Source organism: Perognathus longimembris, chromosome 2 (genome assembly GCF_023159225.1).
Source record: "Perognathus longimembris pacificus isolate PPM17 chromosome 2, ASM2315922v1, whole genome shotgun sequence".
Lineage (NCBI taxonomy): Eukaryota > Metazoa > Chordata > Mammalia > Rodentia > Heteromyidae > Perognathus > Perognathus longimembris.
Window position 1 is genome coordinate 49,008,778 of NC_063162.1, and position 24,458 is coordinate 49,033,235.

At 35.6% G+C, this 24,458-nt stretch overlaps 1 protein-coding gene across 2 annotated transcripts in view; it reads left to right on the plus strand.

Annotated features, from left to right (window-relative positions):
• The window catches only part of Adk (adenosine kinase), a 420,812-nt gene that overhangs the window by 85,225 nt on the left and 311,129 nt on the right, over positions 1-24,458 (plus strand). The window lies entirely within an intron of this gene.

The following is a 24,458-nucleotide window of genomic DNA, read 5'->3' on the forward strand; positions in this document are numbered from 1 at the left end:
AATTGGTAAAACTCTTTTGAATTTATAGCAGAGTCTTGACATCAGTATAATACATTTACTTATATTAAAAGAGCATGACTCTTGCCATAACACCTAACAGTACACACCTGCAATTCCAGCACTTGTGAAGCTGAGGTAGGACAATTGTGAGTGCTAGGCCAGTCAAAGCTGTATAGTATAATCTGGGCTATACGGCAAGAGCTTGTCTCCAAGAGCAAACCTTACCAAAAGAAAACATATCAAATGAGAAACACAACAAAACAAAGCAACAAACAAACAATAAAGAGTGTATCTGAGAAAGGCTTCAGCAGAATGCATATGCTGCCTATCTGAACTGTCATGGCCAGAGATACTTTTGTAGGTTTAAGGCTATTTAAATGTGACAATATCCAAGTTAGTAGCAAGACAGCAATTTTAAGAACATAGTAACTAAAAATTTCTTAATCATATTTGTGCAGCTATCATTTAGAAGAGAAGTATTTTTCATAGTAAATTTTTAGTATAGACAAAATTGGAATATTTGGGAACAAAAACTGAATGCAGTCCATAAAACAGTAAATTAGGAACAGAGGACAACAGTATAGTCTTTTATTTGTCAGGAATTTGTGTAGACTGGTCACTTTAGATTAAACAGATAAATCTATACCTATAAATAGAGATTGATGTAGTGAAGAGTTTTCTTACTATACCATATTTATCTCAGTACCAACTTGTCAGGATTTTGATACTTCCCATTTGGCAGTTCTTCAACTGAGGCTTGGAGACAGAACAGACCTCAGTATTTGGCAGTAATTAAGTGTCAGTTCTAATGTCGGATATTTTAGCTCTAACACTATTGATTAAGCACTTAAGCCATTTGTGTTTTCATGCTTAGGGATTCAAAGCTTATCTGTTTTGCATTTTTACTGACGTGTATTTTAAGATAAATTTTGCTTTCCATATATAATTTTTCTTTCTATGTTTAATCAAAACTATAGTTATTTGGTACGACAAAACCATCTTACATTTTTCATTTTAGTTTGTACTTCTCATTGATATGCCAAGCACATAAATACTTTTATTTTCTGAGTAGGAACCGATTACACTGCAAATCCACTGATAGTAGATTATTTGCAGGAATTTAGCATTAAGAGAAACCTTAATTATTCTGAATATACTTATGTTATGATGTGTAGATGATTTGTTTACAATCTTTAATGTGAATGAGTCAAAATATAAGCAGTTATTTGCATAAAGGGGAAATGTTGCTAATAGCTTTACTGGATGTTACATATAAAATTAATTTTCCTTGTAAGAGAAAAGATTTTTTACAAATTTCTGTTAGTTATCAATTTCTAGGAATTTGTAGGTTTTTTTTTTTTAACAATGTAAGGTCCATAGTGGAACAAATGATAGGAAGCAGCATTGGTTGCTGGGAAGATGTGTATATGTTTGCTTATCATAAATACTAATCATTTATGTCACTCTATCCATTGAAAACAGCTTTGGTATGGGAGATTGATGATAATTATTGACATGTTGACTTCATATAAAAGTACCCTTGCTCACAATGTTTTAGTGACACTGTTCTTTGGGTTTCTCTTGTTGTCATTGTTGAACAGAGGCTTATCCCTACCCTGGAGCCATTGCATTTGCTTTTTCCTCTTCTCATATAGTTCTTTTCAAAGATGCACTTCTTACAGTTCTCAGCTCAAAGGACTCTTCTCAATAGTACTTATCACTATATGAATGTAACTTTGTTTCTGTACTTGTTGTATTCTTTAACTGGAGTGTTGTTTTTTCAAGGTTAGAACTCTGTCTTGTTTCCCTTTATATCTAAGGCATCCATGTGGCTGACACACAAAGAATTTAAATATCATTATGTAAAGAGAGAACGAAGGAAGAGTGTGCTTAAATACTGCTTAATGAAAACATTTTAGATATCCTTTATTTTCCTATTTGAAGTGTAATTTAAAAATAGTGTTATGAATGCTTAATTTTATACCTCCCCATGGTAATATTTTATCACTCCTTATTGTAAAAAGTAAGTTGTATGGGTTTGGTAGAAAGTCTTCTACTAAGAGAAATTTGGTGTTAGATCCTTTCATTAGTCATTCTATATTGCTTAATTTATTTACAGCTCTGGGCAGCAATTTATTGTAACTCAGTAGGGCTTCTTATGGATCAGAATGGAATTTCTTCTGTCTCTACTGAGCACCAGTTTGCCTGTAGTCTGTATTGTACATTGTGTAAGGTCTTTCCTATGCAGAGCTGTGCTATAGATACTTGTGCTTTTGCCAGAGACAAAACAGAAGTAAAGAGGGCTAGGGAAAGGCTAGGGGTGTAGCACAGTGGTAGAGCATTTTTCTAGCATGTGCAAGACCCCAGGTTTTATTCCTAGCACCACAAAACAAAAAGGTAAATAATAAAATAAAAATGAAGAGAGGGAGTAAAAAATCTCTTTGCCAGTACTGGGAATCAAACTAAGTGTCTTGTACCTGGTAGGCCAGTTATAGTAGATGGAACAGTACTACTTAAATAGAAATATGGTAAGCATGAGACGCACAGCCCGGACTCTCAAGGAACAATTGAACCTTAGTTTTGAGGAGGGAAACCATCGGAAAGCCTTCATCTGTCAGCTCCAATGTAGTCTGCTTTAGCTACAGAGAGCCACCCTTGCACACCTTTCCCAGAGCAACTAAGTAAGACAGGGATATAAAGACCAAGACATTTTGTGCAGAGTATAATGGGGATCTCACAGTCTCTAGCCTTAAAGGTTTAAGCTTTTTAAACCTTCACTCCCATTCCCAGAGATCCCTAATGCCATCAGTGTCCTGTAAGTTTATATGCTTCACAACTTCCCTCTCTCTACTGTTATATAAGGATTCCACTTTCTGAGTCTCTTTAATCACTGTCTTTCCCTTTGCTGCTAAGTAACCAGGGTTTCTTTTTGTTTTGTTTTTGTTTTTTTTCTCTTTGTGGGAGTTGACAAAGTGGGATTGTTCAGGGTATCATATTTGCTGAGCCAAGCCCTTTCTACTAAGGCCGTGTTTCTAGCACTTTTTGCTTTAATACCTTTTCAAGTTGGGTTTCATACTTTCTGCCTCTTCCTGTATAATCTAGTTGGGATTACAAATGTGACACCATGCTCAGTCTGTTCCCTTCCCCCCAGCCAAACTGGCACAACTTCTACCTCTACTACTTGAGCCATACTTCTGGCCTTTTTTGATATTGTTGATTTTGTTTTGTGTTTTTTGGTGTTTTAAAATTTTTTTTGCCTGTCCTGGGGCTTGAACTCAGGGCCTACGCACTGTCCTTGAGCTTCTTTGTGCTCCAGGCTAACATTCTACCACTTGAGCCACAGCACCAGTTCCAGCGTTTTCTGAGTAGTTTATTGGAGATAAGAGTCTCACAGACTTTCCTGCCCCCGCTGGCTTCAAACCATGATCCTCAAATCTCTGCCTTTTGAATAGCTAGGATTACAGGCATGAGCCACTGGTGCCCTTGCCCTGGGTAACTGGGGCTCTGATCTCTTCTGCTTCCTGCGTTGCTAGAGATAACAAGCATTTGCCACTGTCCTAGTCACTGGTTGTGAAGGACTCTTGTGTCCTCTTATGCCTAGGCTTGCCTCAAACCATGACTCCCCAATCTCCACTTTTCAGGATTAGAGACTTGAGCTACCACACGTGACCCTGCTTGTTCTTTAAGATAGGGTCTAACTGGCCAGTTTTCCTTGGCTTTCCTTCTATCTCCACCTTCCAGGTAGTTGGCATTATTTTGTTCTTGAGAGTAGGTTTTGTTTTGTTTTTGTGCAGGTCTGGGAGCTTGAACTCAGGGCTTGAGTATTGTCCTGAGTTCCTGTTGCTCAAGGCTAGTGCTCTCCCACTTGAGCCATAGCTCCATGTTTGGATTTTTTGGTAGTTTATTGGAGGTAAGAGTCTTTTGGAGGGCTGGGAATGTGGCTTAGTGGCTCAGTATTTGACTAGCATGCATAAAGCCCTGGGTTTGATTCCTCAGTACCCATAAACAGAAAAGGCCAGAAGTGGCGCTGTGGCTCCAAGTGGTAGAGTGCTAGCCTTGAGCAAGAAGAAGCCAGGGACAGTGCTCAGGCCCTGAGTCCCAAGCCCCAGGACTGCCTCCTCCCTACCCCCCAAAAAAAGTTTCTTGGACTCTGGCCTGGGTGACCTTCAAACCACAATCCTCAGATCCCAGACTCCTATGTAGGATTACAGGCACGAGCCACTAGAATCAGCTCTTAAGAGTAGTAAGGATTTAAGAGGAGACAGAAACTTGTATGTGTATTAAATTCTTTAGTTTTACTAAATGCCTGGCATGAATCTTGACTTACAGTTTATATTTTGTTTTAGTAAGAAAATTACATTTTCTGTACTTAGGTAATCAAAATTAAGATGTTAATGGCTATAAAAAGGCTGCCACACTGGTTTATATATATTATGAACTTGAAGCAGATAAAGAAAAATAGTAGCCATTGAATATTGTTGAATATTAGTATCCATATTCCTTAAGGATAGAGTTGATTCTTTTATCACTTTAATAAAAATATTTTTAACAAGCTCCTTTTATGTAGTTCAGGTTGATCTTGAACTTGTGATCCTCCTGTTTTGTTCTCCCAAATGCTGGGATTATAAGTATTTGCCACCACATATAGATATGCTTTACTTTTTATGCTACTGCTATGATACCTTAGATTTGTTCACTTATCAGATGCTCATGTGCTTTATGAAATGCTGGCTATTCTTTAGTGGCGAAGTCTTTATTAATCCACACATGCCATGGTTATTTTATTACTTAGGTCAGTGATTTAATAATGAGTGGCCAGCAGTACTTGAGGAAATTTATTGAGAAACTTACGTTCTTTTAGTAGAAGCATATAGAAGGGGAAAACAGTCTCTCTTCTGATTTTTAGACATTAAATAATGTTACATTTTTAGCTTGTGCAGCTATTTTTAAGCCAGTAGGTCACAAAAATTGTACTAGGAATGTCAGGAAAAACATGGAAGGAAACTAGGTCTCTGAAGATGATGTTGAGCTATAAAATAACTGTGGATCTGTCACAGCTCTGGACATTCTGTTAGGTGAGGTATTATTATTCTATTGGTCTTAGTAACCAATCATAGCCAGGCATTGGTGGCTCATGCCTGTAATCCTAGTGACTCAGGAGGTTGAAATATGAGGATCCGGGTTCAAAGCTAGCCAGGGCAGGAAAGCCAGTGAGACTCATCTCCAGTTAACCACCAGAAAACTGAAGGTGGAGCTGTGGCCCAAAGTGCTTCTAGCACTTTTAGTGCTTTTAGCCCTGGCCTTGAGCTAGGCCTGAGTTCAAGCCCCATGACTGATAAAAACAACACCAATAGAAACCATAGCAATTATTGCTATTCTTAACCAGGAAAAAATCCTGAATAAATACATAACTATGATAAAGTTCAAATTATACCAATGTGAAGTTCAAAAGTACAAGTGTTTGAAAAGTTAGTAACTTGTTTTTCATTAAAATACGGTAAGATGGACACATATCTTTTGTTGTTGTTGTTGCTGTTCTTATCCATGACTTGTATTGACCTGACATTTTAGTTGCTTGGTAAACTAGTAATTTTATTCCTTGGTTTGATATAATTCATGTTGATTTGACATTTTAATAAATCTGACTTCTAGGACTAATTAAATATACATTTTATTTGTTGAAAGTTATACAAAATTGATTTTCTTTTTATCTGTGACATGTCTTGCCAAATCTTAAGAGAGCACATGCTTTTGATGCTGTGTTACAGTTTTAATTAATAATTTAGATGCAAAAGGTGACAGTTTAAAAGATTGTTTTGTTAGTGAGTTATCCTTAAAAGCAAGTGGCATTTGGTTTTATTTTGCAATAGAATTTAATCTTACATGTTTTTTGTTAAAGTAATGTTACCAAAAAATCTCTTATTGAACTATTTGTGGTGAGCTTTTTAAGGATGTTTAAGATTTCACATGCAGTTTAACTGATCACAGATGAAGTTGTAAATTAATACCTCATGAGCGTATTTGACTGCAGGGCATTGTTTGTGAATCAAAACTGCTTTGTTCCTGTAAACTGTGAAAGGGGCTTAAGCATATGGATTAAAATTGCATGGTGATACTAAAGTGCTTATGAAAAGACACTGTAGTTGGATCACTTAAAATGTACTAAAATATTATGAATAGCCATAAAATGTAATAATTCACTTAAGCTTTTAAGAGTTACAAGACTTAGTTTTATTCCTTTGTTGGATTTAACCACTTTAATAAAGAAATTGTTTTGTTTTCAAAGCTGTGCATAATAATAATAACCATTGACATAATGATGAGAGCAGCTGAAATCTTGCAGAAAACTTGTATTTTTACAGAAATGTTCATAGTTGTACATGTGTAGAGTTTTATTTTCTTTTTCATTTGTCTTTCTCATATCAGAACCTTTATGATGAAAATTGTCCTGTGACAGCTTATAGTATAAGATTATTAAATGACAATTTGAGCTTGGTATAAATCAGATTTAAAAACATTTTTAATTTGCTCTGTAAAAATGACCTGATGGACAATGTAGTCTTCTGTCCATGATCAACTGTTAAGTATTTATTTTTTTAATTAATTAATTTTCAAAGTGATGTACAGAGAGGTTATAGTTTCATATGTAAGTATCTATTTAAAAACAACAACCAGAAAATAGATAGGGGCTTGTTTGGAAGATTGTGGTCAGTTCTAAATTACTGAAGCAAAGCAAGCTTTAGTTATTCTAGTTAATCAATAAAGCAAACACTAAGGACAGTTTATTGGGAAGCTTTTGGAATTTTAATGTTTGTCACTTTTTTAGTCTCTCTGGACTCTCAGAAAACTTAAGTTCCACATGTGGAATATACCCTTTATACTACTCTTTAAGATAATAGAAATTAAAAATTAATGAAAAAAGAAAATTAGGTTTCTGTTTCACAAATACTCTTTTCAATTACCTTCTTAGTCGTTCTCATTAAGATATTTCTAGTACCGATTAATCTACTTCCTTGGACTCCTCTGCTGTAACTACCCTTTATCTCCATTGTATTATTTTTTAGTTTTAAAAAATATTTTTATTTTTAGTATAATGGTGATGTACAGAGGGGTCACAGTTAGATCTTATGTAAAGAATTCTTTTTTTTTTTTTTTTTTGGACAATGCCACTCCTTCCCTCACTGTCTTCCAGCTCCAATACTTTTGAACAATTCTTTTGTAAATGACTACAGTCTTTATTAGGCCCTCCTGAAGTGCTTTAAGAAAATAATTGAAGCTGGTTGTATAGTGGTGCATATCTCTAATACTAGTACTTTGGAGGCTGAATCAGGAGGATTCTAGTCTGATCTAATGTAGCAAGACATTGTCTCAAAAAAACCAACAAAAACAAAACTCCAATTACCCCAAATGCTACTGGTTTCTTGTTTTGTACGTTTCTTCCTTAATTTTATTGTATCTACCCTGAGGGATATGATCACTTATTTCAGATACATCAGTTCTCTTTCTCTTTCTCTTTTTTAACCTTGCCAACTTATAAACCTGGATCAGTTTGTGATTTGCTTGCTTCTTGATATAATATTATAGTTAACTTACTTTGTTATTCTAAGCCATTTTTAGTCCTCTGTGATCCCTACTAGTTAAATCTTCACTATCAGGTTGTTTACCAGCTCCTACTACCAACTGAAATGGCTCTCAGATCTTTCCCTTCTTTTTTAACTTACATCATTGGTGCTTTCATCATCAAATCTTTTATAAAGTGCGTTTGCATTTGCCTATCTGGCTCCGTTTCTTCAATGACACTCTTGTCAGTAACTTCTTCTCCCTTAGTAACTCATAAGGGGTTGGCTACCCTTTCAACTTCCCAGGTTACCCTTCCCTCTCTCTCCTACCATGTAAATACTAGGAGCTTCCTTTTGTAGTAATTCTCAAGGTGAGGTCAGCGATTCTCTTCCTTTTGAGGTCCTAAAGGATCTTTCACAGCACTTCCTCAAATCCATCCTCTGTAGGCTGCCAGAGTCATCTTTCAGAAACACAGATTCATTCCTTTTACAAATATGTAATGACTTATTTTTTATGATGTACTAGAATAGCTATAGGAGTTAGGAAGATGAGTTAAGGTGCTTGCCTTTGAGAAAAATACTAAAGACACAATACAGCTATAATTTACTGGACTTTTATTAAGTGATAGGCATGTATTTATCTTTATAAAAGCTCTTCATATAGATAATATTAACCACTATGTAGATTTGTAGGTAGTCTCAGAGAATTCTGAATAGTCTCATAGAATTCAATAAGCAAGTAATAATCATTAGGATACTTGACAGGGACCTCTGAGAGCAGAGAGGAGGGTTATCTACTTCAGGTTTAGAAAATTAAGGTCGGCTTCATGGAAAAATATGACTTTAAGCTAAGTATTTAAAGAAAATTAGGAACTTAGGCAAAATTGATAGGTAAGAAGGTCTGTGTGCTTACACTTGCAAACAGTCTTTACGAAAGTATGAAAACATGAGAGAACATTTTATGAGAACACATTAGTGTGAATGAAGCATAGTGCATGAGTTGGAGTGTTCTTGGGAGATACAAATGCATTAATATGAATATATTATATATACCCTACTAGGATGTTTAAAATAATTTTCAATAAGTTATGAGAATGACTTTTAAATAGAAAAGAGTTCATTGGTTATATACAGTGGAGAATGGATTGAAAGAAGACATTTGTACAATCAGATAGTTAAAATAACCTACATAATAATTGAAAAAATAATGCCTTGAAACATGGCAATGAGTTTGAGAAGACAGGTGGAAAATAAAGGCTATCTACAAAGGTGTAATAAATGGCTTCATGACAAATGAATGGGAGGAATGATTTCAGAGATTACAATGTATTGTTTGGATTACAGTGGGTTGTGATTGGGTAATTGTATCAGTTGGAGATCTTAATGATGCTACTGAGTGCACTCTTTAGGACATCCTTAAGGCCTTTAGGCTTTGAAGATATATTCATATAACTTGGTTTCTAAGTAGTTTCTTAATTCTTTTTTTTTTTTTTTGGCCAGTCCTGGGCCTTGGACTCAGGGCCTGAGCACTGTCCCTGGCTTCTTCCTGCTCAAGGCTAGCACTCTGTCACTTGAGCCACAGCGCCGCTTCTGGCCATTTTCTGTATATGTGGTGCTGGGGAATCGAACCTAGGGCCTCGTGTATCCGAGGCAGGCACTTTTGCCACTAGGCTATATCCCCAGCCCTTCTTAATTCTTTTAAATTGACATAGTCTTTTGGCAATTGTGGGTTATTTTAATTTATCAAAACTTTATGACCAAGGGCTCAGGCATTTTTTTTCCTATATGTAAACAAAGTGGAATTTCTGGACTTGTCTACCTACTCGAATCTTTTGAGTTTAAATGGCTTCTAATGCCGTTTGCATATTCTCCCATGTTGAAAACAAATAATCTTGCCAGACTTCAACTATAAGGGAGAAAGTTTTTATTTTGGTGGCCTATGATATTTAAAATTAACTTGCCTGGTATGATTCATATGAAGGCAAGAGCCAGCTAGCTATGCTACTCAATTAAGATTGCGGTAAGTTGTTTCCATATATGACCAGAAAATAATGGTCAGAAAATGCCAACATAAATTAGTTACTATTATTGTTTTACAAATGAGAAAACCAAGATAGAGACATGACATATTCATGGTCTCATAGTCAGAAACTGAAAAGGTGCTATTTAAGTGGAAGGATTCATTTTTTTCTGAAGCTCAAGATACAGATTCAGTTATAATTACATATTTAAGAATGAATTACATGTCTATTCATAATCTGAGTTTTTGCATAAAGAGAGTAGAATAGTTGTTTTAAGAATTATTTGACTTGAATGTAAAGAATATGAGATATTTTGAGATCATCCAAGAATAAAATTTAACATGGAAAGTTTCTGTCTGCATTATTTTAAGAGGTGATCTTATTAAAATAAAACTCAATATTGACATTGTTAAATTAACTCATACAGTAAAATGTGACTAATAGAAAATGTATGATGGGACAAGATTTCTTACTGAAATAATCTTTTCCCTTTTATTTACTTATTGAATCCCTAATTGATGCTTTTATTAGAGATAATTGTAAATCTGTGTTTTGGTAGTGAAAAAGAAAATTGTCTATAATATACAAAAGTAATTAAGCTTTTTAAAAAAATTGCTACCATAATTTTTTGCCTCATTCCTCCTTCCCCCCAAAATTTGTATACTACAAAATTTACTACTGCAGTTGAGCAATCCAAGTGTCTATTTAATATATCTGTAGAGTAGTACCTTGGTAACTGATGTATCAGGAATTAAGATCCTTAGATCTTAATTGACGGGGTGATGGGGTTGAGAGAAATGGGAGATAATAATGAAAGGGATGACATTGATCTAGAGTACCCATAACTGACATGCTGAATTGAAACCTTGTACAACTATTTAAAGATTATTTTTTAACTTGTAAAAAGAAAATATATGAAAGGAGTGCCACCATTATCTGACTTTTGTGTGTGTATGTGTGTGTTTTTTGTTTGTTTTTGTTTTGCCAGTCCTAGGGCTTGAAATCAAGGCCTGAGCACTGTCCCTGGCTTCTTTTTTGCTCAAGGCTAGCAATCTACCACTTGAGCCATAATGCCACTTCTGGCTTTTTCTGCATATGTGGTGCTGAGGAATCGAACCTAGGGCTTCATGCATCCTAGGCAAGCATTCTACCACTAGGCCACATTCCCAGCCTGAAACTAAGCAGTTTTATAAGCCTGTATTGCAATTAACTGGAAGTAGTAGTGAATACTTAAAAAATGATGTCACTTAGGAAATGAAAATATCAAATTGCAGCATCTCACACATTTTAGATTTATTGTCAAAATTGTGGAATTAAGTCATAAAGTCTGGTTTAAGCTTTGTTGCAACTCAAACATCAATGAAAATATTACTCTAACCTATACAAATAGAATATGTAACTTTGTGAGCCACATTTTGACAAGAAACTCTAAACATATTACTAGGCTTTTAATGATTATTTGTTGAATTGGACTGAACATTATATTTCTCAAAACTATGATTAATTTAACCAGAGAAGTTTTATCATTTGAACCATGATGGGAGTGACTTACTTAAACTGTACCTTTATTTTTATTTTGTTTTATTTTTATGGTACTGTGGATGGAAGGATTCAGGCATGCTAGGTAAACACTCTACTACTGAGCTACAGCCCTAGTTCTGTAACCAATCTATTTGCTTATTTGTTTATTTGTTTGTACCATCCCTGGGGCTTGAACTCAGTGCCTGGACACTATCTCTGAGCTTTTTTGCTTTAGGTTAGTGCTTTACCACTTGAGCTACAGTTTCATGTCTGGCTTTTTGGTGGTTTGTTGGAGAAAATGTCATGGAGTTTCCTTCCCAAGCTGGCTTCCAACCATGGTCCTGAGATCTCAGCCTCCTGAGTAGCTAGGATTAGAAACATAAGCCTCAATACTCAGCTGTATCCTTATTTATTTAAAAAAAAAATCATGTTTCCTCCTGGATCGCAATGCTTTTTGTTGTTGTTGAGGAGGATTTGAAAAATGCATAAAAATAAAAAGTCACCAATGAAGTTTACCATGACTATAATACTTCTCTTACTTCTATTCTATTACTTCTATACTTCTATTACTATTTTGTATTTCCTTCCAACTACTTTTTCTTTTGAAAATGTACTACATATTTTAAGTAGGTTAGTACTTGAAAAAAGTTGCTCTCATTCCTTCAACCTTCCCAACCTTTCTTCCTAAGCATGCCTCCTGTTCCATTTTTAAAAAAACTGGTAAATTGGAGATAATAGGCTCTCCAGTTTATCAGCCCTAGCCAGCTGAGAACCTCAGCTCTCAGATTTTAGCATTTAGAGTAGATGTGAGTGTAAGTGCCTTACTCAATGTACTTCTTAGTGCTTTTCAATGAAGTTGGCACTATCTGATTATGCTGATATATGCCTATAATTGCAGCCCTTGAGAGGCTGAAGCAGGAGGATCTCAAGTTTGAGGCCTACATAGTGAAACCCTATGTTTAAAAAAACAGACAAAGAGGCACTGAAGGGAACTACTATTGAACTCTATTTCGTTAATCAACAATTTTTCCCTTTTTTATAGGGTTAGGAGACGCAATATGATTCTCCTTTGTAAAAAAAAAAAGGAATATTAGAAGGTATGATGTCATAGTATACTTGAAAAGTCATCTGAGTATTCAGTTTAGTCTTTGTTAAAATAATGTTTTTTCATTTTTTTATTCCAAGTGACAAGAAGCCTAACTAGAGCTATTACAGAGTTTAGTTATTCAAGTGTCTGCCTACACACACACACACACACACACACATACACACACACACACACACACACACACACACAACACCTACACCATACATGCAGTTAAGTTGGGCATTTACATGTGAGGATTAATGATTCAAGCTGTCAGATATTTTTCTTCATGTCTTTTCACTGTCTCTGAGAGTTAGCTTCACCTTGTCAAACTGCTTCTATTCTTCTGTTTTTTTTTGCTTTGGTTATTGTGTCTTGGTATCATGCTACCTTCTTGCTCATTTGACAAACTATCAATACTGCTAATTAGCTAGCAATTTCAGATGCTATATGTTTTATATGTGAAATAAACATTTAAAATAACTTGATATAGTATTTTTTAAGGTTTAAAAATTATTTCACTAGGGGCTGGGGATATGGCCTAGTGGCAAGAGTGCTTGCCTCATATACATGAGGCCCTGGGTTCAATTCCCCAGCACTACATACACAGAAAACGGCTAGAAGTGGCACTGTGGCTCAAGTGGCAGAATGCTAGCCTTGAGCAAAAAGAAGCCAGGGACAGTGCTCAGGCCCTGAGTCCAGGCCCCAGGACTGGCCAAACAAACAAACAAACAAACAAAAAATTATTTCACTATTCTTCCAAAGGCTAATCTGAAATGGAGAAATTGTGAGAGCTGTTTAGTGACTTAAAAGAATCATTTTACGGGCTGGGAATATGGCCTAGTGGCAAGAATGCTTGCTTGAAGCCCTGGGTTGATTCCTCAGCACCACATATATAGAAAACGGCCAGAAGAGGCACTGTGGCTCAAGTGGCAGAGTGCTAGCCTTGAGCAAAAGGAAGCCAGGGATAGTGCTCACGCCCTGAGTTCAAGGCCCAGGACTGGCCAAAAAAAAAAGTATATCATTTTACGTTAGAGGCCAGTGGATAAAATTTGATGGTTATGACCAGTAGTGTTACATGGTTTTACCCAGTGCTTAATTTGCCTAAATGAAAAAAATTATATGACTTATGAATCTTTTTATTGAGGTTTGAAAATTAAGGTTTTATTTTTGTTTTTTAGTATTCCAGGTTATTCTATTAGCTGATAACCCTGTGTGCTAAATATATTTTGTTAAGGTGACCCTTTAAGATAGCTGTTTGACTGAAGAAAGGCTGAATTTTCTAATGTGGAAGAGGTTATATTTAGCTGTTGGTATTTCAAATTGGAACACTTTATTCTACTGTGCCTTTAGTTAATGAGTCATCTGGAGAAAATGGGCTGCCTCTTGCTTTTAGGAAGAGTGTAGCAAATAATAATAAGTTAAGCTTTGTGGGAGATTTTTCTGCCAAATAAAGTTAAAATGGAAAATTTTGTTAATACATTTTATTGTCCATATGTAAAGGATATAGAAGCATCTTGCCTATTATCTTTAGCAGATAAAAACAAAAATTAATACCCTGTGTCATTCATATAGAAAAGGGAAAGCATTATAGACATGTGGAAAGCCAGGCAAAGCTCTGTGGAATTAATTTATATGTAAGATGGTCAACAGTGACCGAATCTTGATAATTGGCCTTGGCTGGACATAATACCGTAATTACTGATGTAGTGATGTTTTTCTCAAATATTTTATTTAGTATCATATGTAGTCATTTTAAAAAGCTTTTATTTTTTATATATACATTACCTCTTTCTGATATTAAAGGTTCTATGGGGGATAGTTAGCAAAGCATATGGGAGATACTGACTCTAATTTTGCCTGCCATTTTATTATGTGTGTCACACTGATTGCATACTTTAGTTTTCTAATTGTGAAGATTTTCTTCTTGTCACTTTCCTTGCAAGAATGTAAGGAAATAGTGTGGCATGCCGACTTTTATGCCTACTTTTCCATAAAAGTAGGCATGTAGGGCTGGGAGTGTGGCTTAGTGGTAGAGTACTTGCCTAGCATATACGAAGCCCTGGGTTCTATTCTGCAGTATCACAAACACGGAAAAAGCCAGACATGGCACTGTGGTACAGGTGGTAAAGTGCTGGCCTTGAGCAAATGAAGTTCAGGAATAGGGCCCGGGCCCTGAGTTCAAGCCCCAGTACTGGCAAAAAATACAAAAATAAAAGTAGGCATGCAACACTTGAAAATAAGAAACTTTTAAGGTTCTGATGTTCAGACTAAATACAAAGTGAAGTTTTGAATAAAAATTGCCAGGTCTCCTTAGGACACAGAATGATCACATTGCAAATATCATGAACTCTGAGATTATTTTCTTTTTCTCAATTTTACCTCTTTAACATTAACTCATCTTTACTCTTATCCACATATTCATCTGCTTATCATGAAAGATTTTTTTGTCCAGTGTTGTCTGCTATGTGAAGAAGACCTATACTTTGTTCACTTTATCCATTATAAAGAATCTATGGACTATATTAGAGAGAAATGAATTAGAACAGGCTTTATTTTGTTCCTTCTTACACTTGGCAATCGTTTTGCAGCCTAGTTTCTGCCATGGGAACCCAATACCTTGTTGTCAAGTCTCTTTAATTTGTATGTCAAGGAATTATTTCTTTGTAGCAATATGTTCCTGTGACATAGTATTCTGTGATCTCATTTATTGTAATACTGGGGAGGTAGTCAATGTTTGAGAAATCAGTTGACTTGTTCTTTTAACATTTGCCTAATAATAACTGTGCTTGTGTTTGTGACGTCTTAAACTCACTTTGTCCAAAACTGAACTCCTTGTTTTTCCTGCTTGTCCCTGAAATAGTTTTACCCATAGACTTCAACTGGAAAATAATCTCAAACAAAAACACAAGTGGGTGATTGTTACAGAATGAATATACAAAATATATATCTACTACTTTTCCATATGCAGAAGCTACAAATAAAACATAAGTTAATAGCAATATAAACAGAATACAGTCATATATTAGGAAACTATTATAGTTGTGATTTATTCCAAAAAGAAAGAAATGTTCTAATTAGGGTATCTATTAATATAATTTGCAAGGCTCTACCATCTGTTTCCCCAAGGGTTTCTGTTATTTGCTTAGCCTCTCCAGATCAGTTAAACTAGTGAACTTCTCTGCTTTCTGGTAGCTGAACCACAACTTATCCAGAGAAACCTGGTTCTTCACATATTTTTGCTTTCATTGGGTACTTTTCAGTTAGCTTAGGTTACCATATTGAGTTTTCTTATATCTTACAGTTACTCTTTTAATATAGTTGGTAATTCTTTATGTTAAATTTCCCATTTAACTTTTGTGTAGTTTATCTCTTTTGATTGGACACAAACTAACCTAATTTATTAATAGATTTTATATTGCTATATTTCATAGATGTTATATATTTAATAAATGTTGTATATTTCATAGATGTTAGAAAAGCATCGATGCTATTCATTATTCATTCTTTTAACTTTTCTATGAATTAAAGTATAATGCACATAGGAAAGTATACAAGCCATTAAAATGTTCTGCTGAAAGAATTACCTCAAAGCAAACATAATTGTTTGACTATCATCCGCTTCTAGAACTTGGCTGGCAGCCCAGAAGCATCCCTGGTTCACTTCCTTTCCCCCCCAGAGGTATCTGAATCTTGACTTTTAATGCCAGAGACTAACTTTGCGTTTTATAATTTTTAATAAAGGAAATAAATAAATAAATAAATAATAATAATAATAATAATAATAAATAATAATAATAATAATAAATAATAAATAAAGGAAATCTTTTGTTCTTTAAATCTGACTTCTTCATGATATTTGTGTACATTGTGGCAAGTAGCACTGTTTTGTTTTGGGGTGGTTTTTTATTTTTGGTCTAAGTTTGTATGAATTCATCTCAACTTGTAGTTATAGTTCATTGTTTATAGATATTTTGGTTGGCTGTGAGATTATAAATAGTATAAGTTTTAAATGTTGTTGAATGTGTCTTGTACTATTATCCTGTGTATGTATTTCTGCTAGGATTACTTGTAGGGATGGAAATACTGGGTCACTGAGTAATATTGTCTTATGGGATACTACCAAAAACATTTACAAAGTTTTACATTTTCACCTACCTGAGAGTTCCAGATTTTTCCATTGTTATTTTCAGTCATTTTTAAAGAACAAAACAGAAATTAAAATAATTACTCATTAGTGACTGTCTAGGTTTACTTACTATGTAAAGAGCAAAAATTAGATAATAAAAATGAGCAATATTTGTCAATAGGCAATAATTATTTGCCAGTCCTGGGGCTTGAACTCAGAGCCTGGGCACTGTCCCTGAGCTTCTTTTGGTGAAGGCTAGCACTACCACTGGAGCTACAGCGCCACTTCCGGCCTTTCTGTTTATGTGGTGCTGAGGAATCGAACCCAGGGCTTCATGCATGCCAAGGAAGTACTCTATAACTAAGCCACATTCCCAGCCCCCCTTTGTCTTGAATTCAGAGTCTGTGCACTGAAATACTCAAAATTAGAAATATTCATTGTCTCTTCTGTTGTGATTTTGCTATGAAACACTAAAAAAGAGATTTGCTGCAAATTATTTCAGTAGAGTATATTCTCTAGGTTGTTCCACAGCATTTTCCTCCTGTGTTAGTTGAGATCCAAGGCTTTGAACTTGTACCCCTTTTCAAATGAATGGTGGTGGTTTTCTCCAAGTGTTTTACATTTAAAATCTAATTTGTACTGTAAATAATTTATATACTGTATGATAAACAACATGAATATTTTCTTTAAATCAATAAGCTTATGTACTTAGAATAGTATGACTGTATTCTCATTGTTTATCTTTCCATTCATCCTTTCCTTAGTCTCCACTCTACCAAGGTCAAGACATATTTCAGCTTCTTGGCATTTATTTTAGTAAACTTTGAGCTAATTGTTCAAATTAACCCACCCCTGCATATTTTAGTAAGTTTGATCATGTATAGCTGCATATGACTATATATATATATGTATATTTATATTTTGCAGTCCACACTTAAGAGAACACAATCACCTTTTATTTCTCTAAACCTGACTTACTTTACTCAATATGATTATTTTCCAAGTCTGTTTCCTTACGTGGATGAAATTCCATTTTATGCACACACCATTTTTTTCATCTATTCATTTGTTGCAGGGCACTTGGGCTGTCTTTGTAACATGGCTAATGTGAATAGTGTGTAGTTAACATGGGTACTTGGATGTTCAGATACCTTTATTGTACCTTTTGAATAAATAGTATCTGGATCATAAAATAGTTCTAATTTTAGGGGATTTTTTTGTTTTGTTTTTAGGAATCTCCACACTGTCTCTCAAAGTGCTAATTTACATTGCACTAATTTACATTCTCATTCTTTCTTACCCTGCATCCTTCCTTGACAGCATTTGATGATGACCATTCAAAATCAATAAGCTTAGTTTTATTTTCAGTTCTCTAGGATCTCAGATGTCATATCTTGAGACATTTCTAAGTTGTATATATTTTTTTTTTTTGGCCAGTCCTGGGCCTTGGACTCAGGGCCCGAGCACCATCCCTGGCTTCTTCCCGCTCAAGGCTAGCACTCTGCCACTTGAGCCACAGCACCGCTTCTGGCCGTTTTCTGTATATGTGGTGCTGGGGAATCGAACCTAGGGCCTTGTGTATCCGAGGCAGCCACTCTTGCCACTAGGCTATATCCCCAGCCCCTAAGTTGTATATTTTGATAAAACCGTCTTTTTTGCTTTTTTGAAACAAACTTCTGTAGATAGTATCTTAAATAGATATATAAGAAAAATGCATTGTCAGTTGTTTTCTTTTATTAACATAGCTAACCTTTTTGTTCTTTATAGTAATAGTGTTCTGAGAGTCCTTCACAGAAAAAGCCTGAAGTGTAGTTGTGGCTCAAGTGGTAGAGTGCTAACTTTGAGCAAAATGGAGCTCAGGGACAGCACCCAGGCGCAGAGTTCAAGCCCCAGCAATGGCAAAAAAAAAAAAAAAGAAAGAAAGAAAAAAGATTCCTGTTTATATTCACTAGAATTTAAAACACACTTCCAGGTTTAGAACTGGTTTATCATCTGCCCTTCAGAGTATTCTTTAATATAGATCTCTGTCAAATGAATATTGTAAGATAGTCTGCATATGTTTAAACTTGGGAAACCTTGTGCTTTTCATTATTGTAATCTTTGTAGTACTAGAAAAATAAAACAAAATATTATTTTTAGAAGTTAAATATGTTTCATATTGGTTTGTTCATATGACAAAACTTATATACTGAAGTTTTCCAAATTTTTCTTTTTAATAGATGATATCAAAATGAAAATTATATTAGCAACAATGCCAAAATAGTATTGTGTTTTGTATGTACTTTTGAAATTATGTTACTGTGTGGCTAGTATTGTGTATAGCAGACAAACTTAATTATTTAATTGGTTACTTGAAAAGTCCATTGGGAATTGAGAATAGTTATAAAATATTGAAATCTTTTTTTTTTTCTTTTTGTCAGTCATAGGGCTTGAACTCTGAGCCTGGATGTTGTCCCTGAGCTCTTCAGCTCAAGACTAGCACTCTACCCCTTGAACCACAGCGCCATTTCTAGTTTTCTGGTGGTTAATTGGAGATGTCTCATGGGCTTTCTTGCCTGGGCTGGCTTTGAACCACAGACCTCAGCCTCCTGATTAGCTAGGATTATAGGCATGAGTGACTAGAGCCTGGCCTTGAGATTGTTTTAAGATTTTAAATGTTTGTCCTTTAATATTGTTTTTAGTTTATTTGTTTGTTTTTGTTGCTAGTCCTGGGATGTGGACTCAGGGCCTGGGCACTGTCCTTGGCTTCTTTTTTTTTTTTTTGCTCAAGGCTAGCACTCTACCTCTTGAGCCACAGCACCACTTCTGGCTTTTTTCTATATATGTGGTGCTGAGGAATCGAACCCAGGGCTTCATGTATACGAGGTGAGCACTTTACCACTAGGCCATATTCCTAGCCCTAATACTGTTTTTAGATGATAGTTAGAAATTCTTTTTAAATCAGCTATTTTTCTACATTTACAAAAATAGTTGATGACATTTAGTGATTTAAAAATTTTCAGTTATTGAATTTTTAGGTTGTAAATTTTCATTTTGTCTTTTTATGTCTTGCTTTTCTTTGCTGCGTCTTAATTTTACAAACATTATAGTACTTTATGATTCCCTGAGTTCTTCCATATAGTCCTCTACCCAGAGAACTGGAGTTTTATTTTTCCACTTCAACGGTATGTCTTTAACTATACCCATCTTTGAACCTTGGTATGGCAGATACAGAGTAGGTCATTTTATTTTGATCTTATTCAATAAATCCTTTTTTTGTGTTTAAAGGCCTGAACTCATGAACTTGTGCCTTTTATTTTCTTTCTGACAGCTGATAGTCTACCCCTTGAACCATGCTTCCAGCTCATTTTACTGCTTAATTTAGCATAGGATATCACGGACTAATTTTTCACATATCCACCTGTTAAGTTTTGAGGTGTATGCGAACCTGGGTTTTTTTTTTTTTTTTTTTTTTTTTTGGCCAGTCCTGGGCCTTGGACTCAGGGCCTGAGCACTGTCCCTGGCTTCTTCCCGCTCAAGGCTAGCACTCTGCCACTTGAGCCACAGCGCCGCTTCTGGCCGTTTTCTGTATATGTGGTGCTGGGGAATCGAACCTAGGGCCTCGTGTATCCGAGGCAGGCACTCTTGCCACTAGGCTATATCCCCAGCCAGAACCTGGGGTTTTAACTCAGGGCCTGGGTGCTGTCTCTGAGCTTTTTAAAATTCAGGCTGTCGTTCTACCACATAAGCTGCAGCTCTGCTTCTGCCTTTTACATGATTAACTAGACGTATTAGCCCTATGGACTACCCTACTAAGGCTGGCATTGAACCATGATCCTCAGATCTCAGTAGCTAGGATTACATGCATGAGTTACCAGCGCCTGGCCCAACTATTAGAAATGATTTTGAATTCCCTGAAGAAATAGTTCATCATTTGTTTCTTTCATTTTTTGGTTCATAGTTTTGGTTCTTTAAAAATATTCTCCATATGGATTGGGAAGGTGGCTTAGAGGTAGAGTTCTTGCCTATGATGCATGAAGGCCTTGGGTTTGATTCCTCAATACTATATAAAGAGAAAAGGCTGGAAGTGGCACTGTGGCTCTAGAGGTAGAGTGCTAGCCTTGAGCAAAAAGAAGCCAGGGACAGTGCTCAGGCCCTGAGTTTCAAGCCCCGGGACTGGCCAAAAATAAAAATTTAAAAAAAAATTCACCATAGTTAATCTAAAGTTGTTTTAATTTTAGAGTCTGAATCATTTCTGAGTTTCATTTTTTTATCTTACTATATTTTTTATTTATTATAAAGTGATGAATGAGGGGGTTATAGTTAGGAAAGGAAGTTAATGTGTACATTTCTTTTTTAAACATTGTTACCCCTCCCTCATTTTCTCCCACTTACCACTCACCCCCCCAAAAAAAAAAGTTGTAATGTTTGTTTCCAACACAGTGTCTAGTGAGTATCATTGTTTCATTAATTCATCCTTTGTCCTGCTGTTTCTGTGATTCCCTTTCCCTTCCACAGGTCAGATAAGCTTATATATAAGACAAAGGGTACAGAGAACTAAAACAAAAAGGAAAAAAAATAGAAATAAGTGCATACAGGACATAAAGAGAACCTCTTGTTAACAATTGGGAATATTTTACCTGTTGATATTGCTTCCCATTGCTTATTACTTACCAGAGACCAACTGTAGATATTTCAGATTGTGTTCCCTACCAGTATTCACCCTTTTCTCTGTGAGGCTGATAAGGAGCAAGGAGAGGGCTGTTTACTTAATACAAGTAAGGATTTTATTGAGACCCTGAACCTCTGTAACTTTTCAGTGAGATATTTTTGTTCCAGAAGCTCTGAAATAGTTTCTGTTTTCCATGCTGCCCTTGGAGAGTTTATATGTACTTGTTATCCATCTGTTTACAAATCTTTAAAGTTCATTAAAGATCCTAAGGGAAAAACTGCCCTCGGTTTCCAAATTTATCATTTGGTTTTATGTAATTGTTCAAGTACCTACTGTTTTTCCCCTCTGTTGCTCTCCTTCACAATCCTGTCTCATTAAATCAGTCTGAATTTTGAGCTTCCATATGTGATTAGTGTTGATATATGCCCTTCCCCACACCCTGAAGGCAATCTTTGACCTAACTTAAGCTTTGATTTTATTCTTAAGATGATCTGCTCTCCACCAGTCTGTGATCAGCCTAAGAGAAAAAAAGGCTAAACACTTTGGTAGATAATACAGTCTGAACAGTTCTTAAGTAGTTTATTCTTAACACTTTCTAGATTTTTTTCATTTCCTGCTTTTAATTTAAAAAAAAATTCATACTGGGTCTTTTTTTTTTTTTTTAACCACACTGGGAGAGCCTTTAATTTTGAGGTTATTAACCTCCTGCGCTTCACAATCAGCAGATGTATTAAGGAACAAATCAGCTGTGTGTGAGGCTTAGGAAAGTTAGATTGTTTCTCTAGCTTCATGTTACTCATGTTACTAGCTGATAATGTGGGTAGATAGGAAAAAATGATACTAGTTCTGGACTCTCATTGGAATAATTCTTAGCTCCCTGAAAAGGAGATCTTTGTTGCATTCATATCTCTTTGGTAATTTTAATAATATGACAATTTATATGGTTTTTCTGGTAGCTATGATTCAGTATATACTAAGAATTGGAAGTTCAGTACTGTGTGCTATATTTTGTTAATAATTTAAATGTTTGAGTTTTCTTTCTTTCCTTTTTTGTCAGTCCTGGGGCTTGAACTCAAGGCCTAGGTGCCATCCACAGATCTCAGCCTCCTGCCTGAGTAGCTAGGATAACAAGCATGAGCCACCAGCACCTGGCCCTTTTCTCTTTTCAACAACAAATTAAAAACTTCATGTTTCCGTTACCTAGATGAATGAGTTTTTTTGTTTGTTTGTTTTGTTTTTTGCCAGTCCTGGGCCTTGTACTCAGGGCCTAAGTGCTATCCCTGGCTTCTTTTTGCTCAAGGCTAGCACTCTGCCACCTGAGCCACAGCGCCACTTCTGGCTGTTTTCTATATATGTGGTGCTGGGGAATCGAACCCAGGGCTTCATGTATAGGAGGCAAGCACTGTTGCCACTAGGCCATATTCCAGCCCCGATGAATGAGTTTTTTGATGGCAGGCTTTTTGAAAGTTTCATAAAACTAAATAATTACTTATTCCTTTACTACTTTCTCTTCATGTCTATTGCATATGTTTCTAAATCTTTTCCATCATCTGAGAAACTCAAGCCTTATGTAAACTATGGCCTCAAATAGAAATAACAGTAGAAATCAAACCTGTAAAAGATGGCAGGAGGATATTTGTATTTTGGAGCTGTCTGTGAACATGTGCATAACATTCTAAGGTTATAAGGAGGCTATACATGTCAGTTTGAGAACCATTGTCCTGAAGCATTTTGCTTTTCTTTGCACATGTATTTTCCTTATGTGAGTTAGGAAATTCACTGTTTATTGAAATTTGTAAATTGGCTCAGTGTAAATTTTGTTGTGTTTCTTTTATAAAAGATTAAAAAAAACTAATACACGTTGCCCTTATACATTTAAGAACAATCATTTTGTTTAATCATCTAGTCTTAACAAAGTATGTTTTAGCAGTATACTTGATTATCATGTGCAGATAACTTCATTCATTTTCAGAGCTATAAATGAGAACAATTAAACTTTTAAACATTTTAGAATTAAATATGGGCTTACCTAAGCAACCATACTTAAATCGTTTCTTATAAAATAAAATAAAATTAGAGGTTAAAGAAATACCTTTTGGGCTGGGGATATAGCCTAGTGGCAAGAGTGCCTGCCTCGGATACACGAGGCCCTAGGTTCGATTCCCCAGCACCACATATACAGAAAACGGCCAGAAGCGGCGCTGTGGCTCAAGTGGCAGAGTGCTAGCCTTGAGCGGGAAGAAGCCAGGGACAGTGCTCAGGCCCTGAGTCCAAGGCCCAGGACTGGCCAAAAAAAAAAAAAAAAGAAATACCTTTAAATTACAATCCTTAGGTTAAGCACCAGTGACTCACTTATGAAATTGTAGCTACTGAAGAAGCTGAGATCTGAGGATCCTGAGCAGTAAATTCTTTGAGACTCTTACCTCCAGCAAAGCACAAAAAGTGAGGGAAGTAGAACTCTCAGCTGAAGTGACAGAGTGCCTGCTTTGAATGAACAAAAGCTCAGAGAGAATGCCCAGACCATGTATGTGTTCAAGCCCTAGGACTGGCACCCTCCACAAAAAAATTTTTAATCTTTATGAACTAATAGTTTGACTTTAGTTTTGAATGACTTTTTTCCGTCTTTTAAAAATATCCTTAAATATAAACATATGTGAGAAATGTTCGTTTGGCTTTTATCAAAGTGACATTTAAGTAAATTTTTTTCAAGCTCACTAAACATTTGTGGTAAAGATTTCAAAGCTTTGAATCTTACAATTTGCCCATGGATTACCCCTCCCCCCGTTATTCTATTAACATTTGGTCTTAATAAGTATAACCTGTTTACAATTACTGATGTTTTAAATTCATTATTTGTTTAGATGAGAAGTTTAGGAAAGAACTCCATCAAAATCCTGCTTGCCAGTTAAAATTTTTGTAGTTTTTATGTAAAGATTTTAATTAAATATCTTATCCCTTGTATGTCTAGCCTTATGAAATGTTTAAAATTATTAACGTTTATTTCTGTGCACTGCTAATGTTAGCACAATGTGAGGTCTTTGTGAGGTCTTCAGATCTATCTTGGACATGCACATATGTGCACTCTTCTGTGTGTCTATTGTCTGTCTATCTGTCTTTCAAATTATTTTTCTTTGCCTTGAGTTTGAGATGCCATAGTAGCTTTAATATCTGTAAAAATGTAAACCAAGTGTACTGGGATAGAATTAGAGGTTGCAAAATGGGATTCTTTAGACATTTCTCCCCTTGTCCCCTGCCTCATTTTTGGCAGGATCTTGCATTTATTAGGCAGACACTCCACCCTTTGAGCCATGCCAACAGCCTTTTTTGCCTTGACTGAATTTGTGTGTGTGTGTGTGTGTGTGGTGTGGTGTGAGAAAGAGGAGAGAGGGAAGAAGACAGAGAAAGAGGGAGGGAGGGAGGAAGGGGGAAGGAGAGAGAGAGAGAGAGAGAGAGAGAGAGAGAGAGAACTGAGTCTGTGGACTTGAGTACT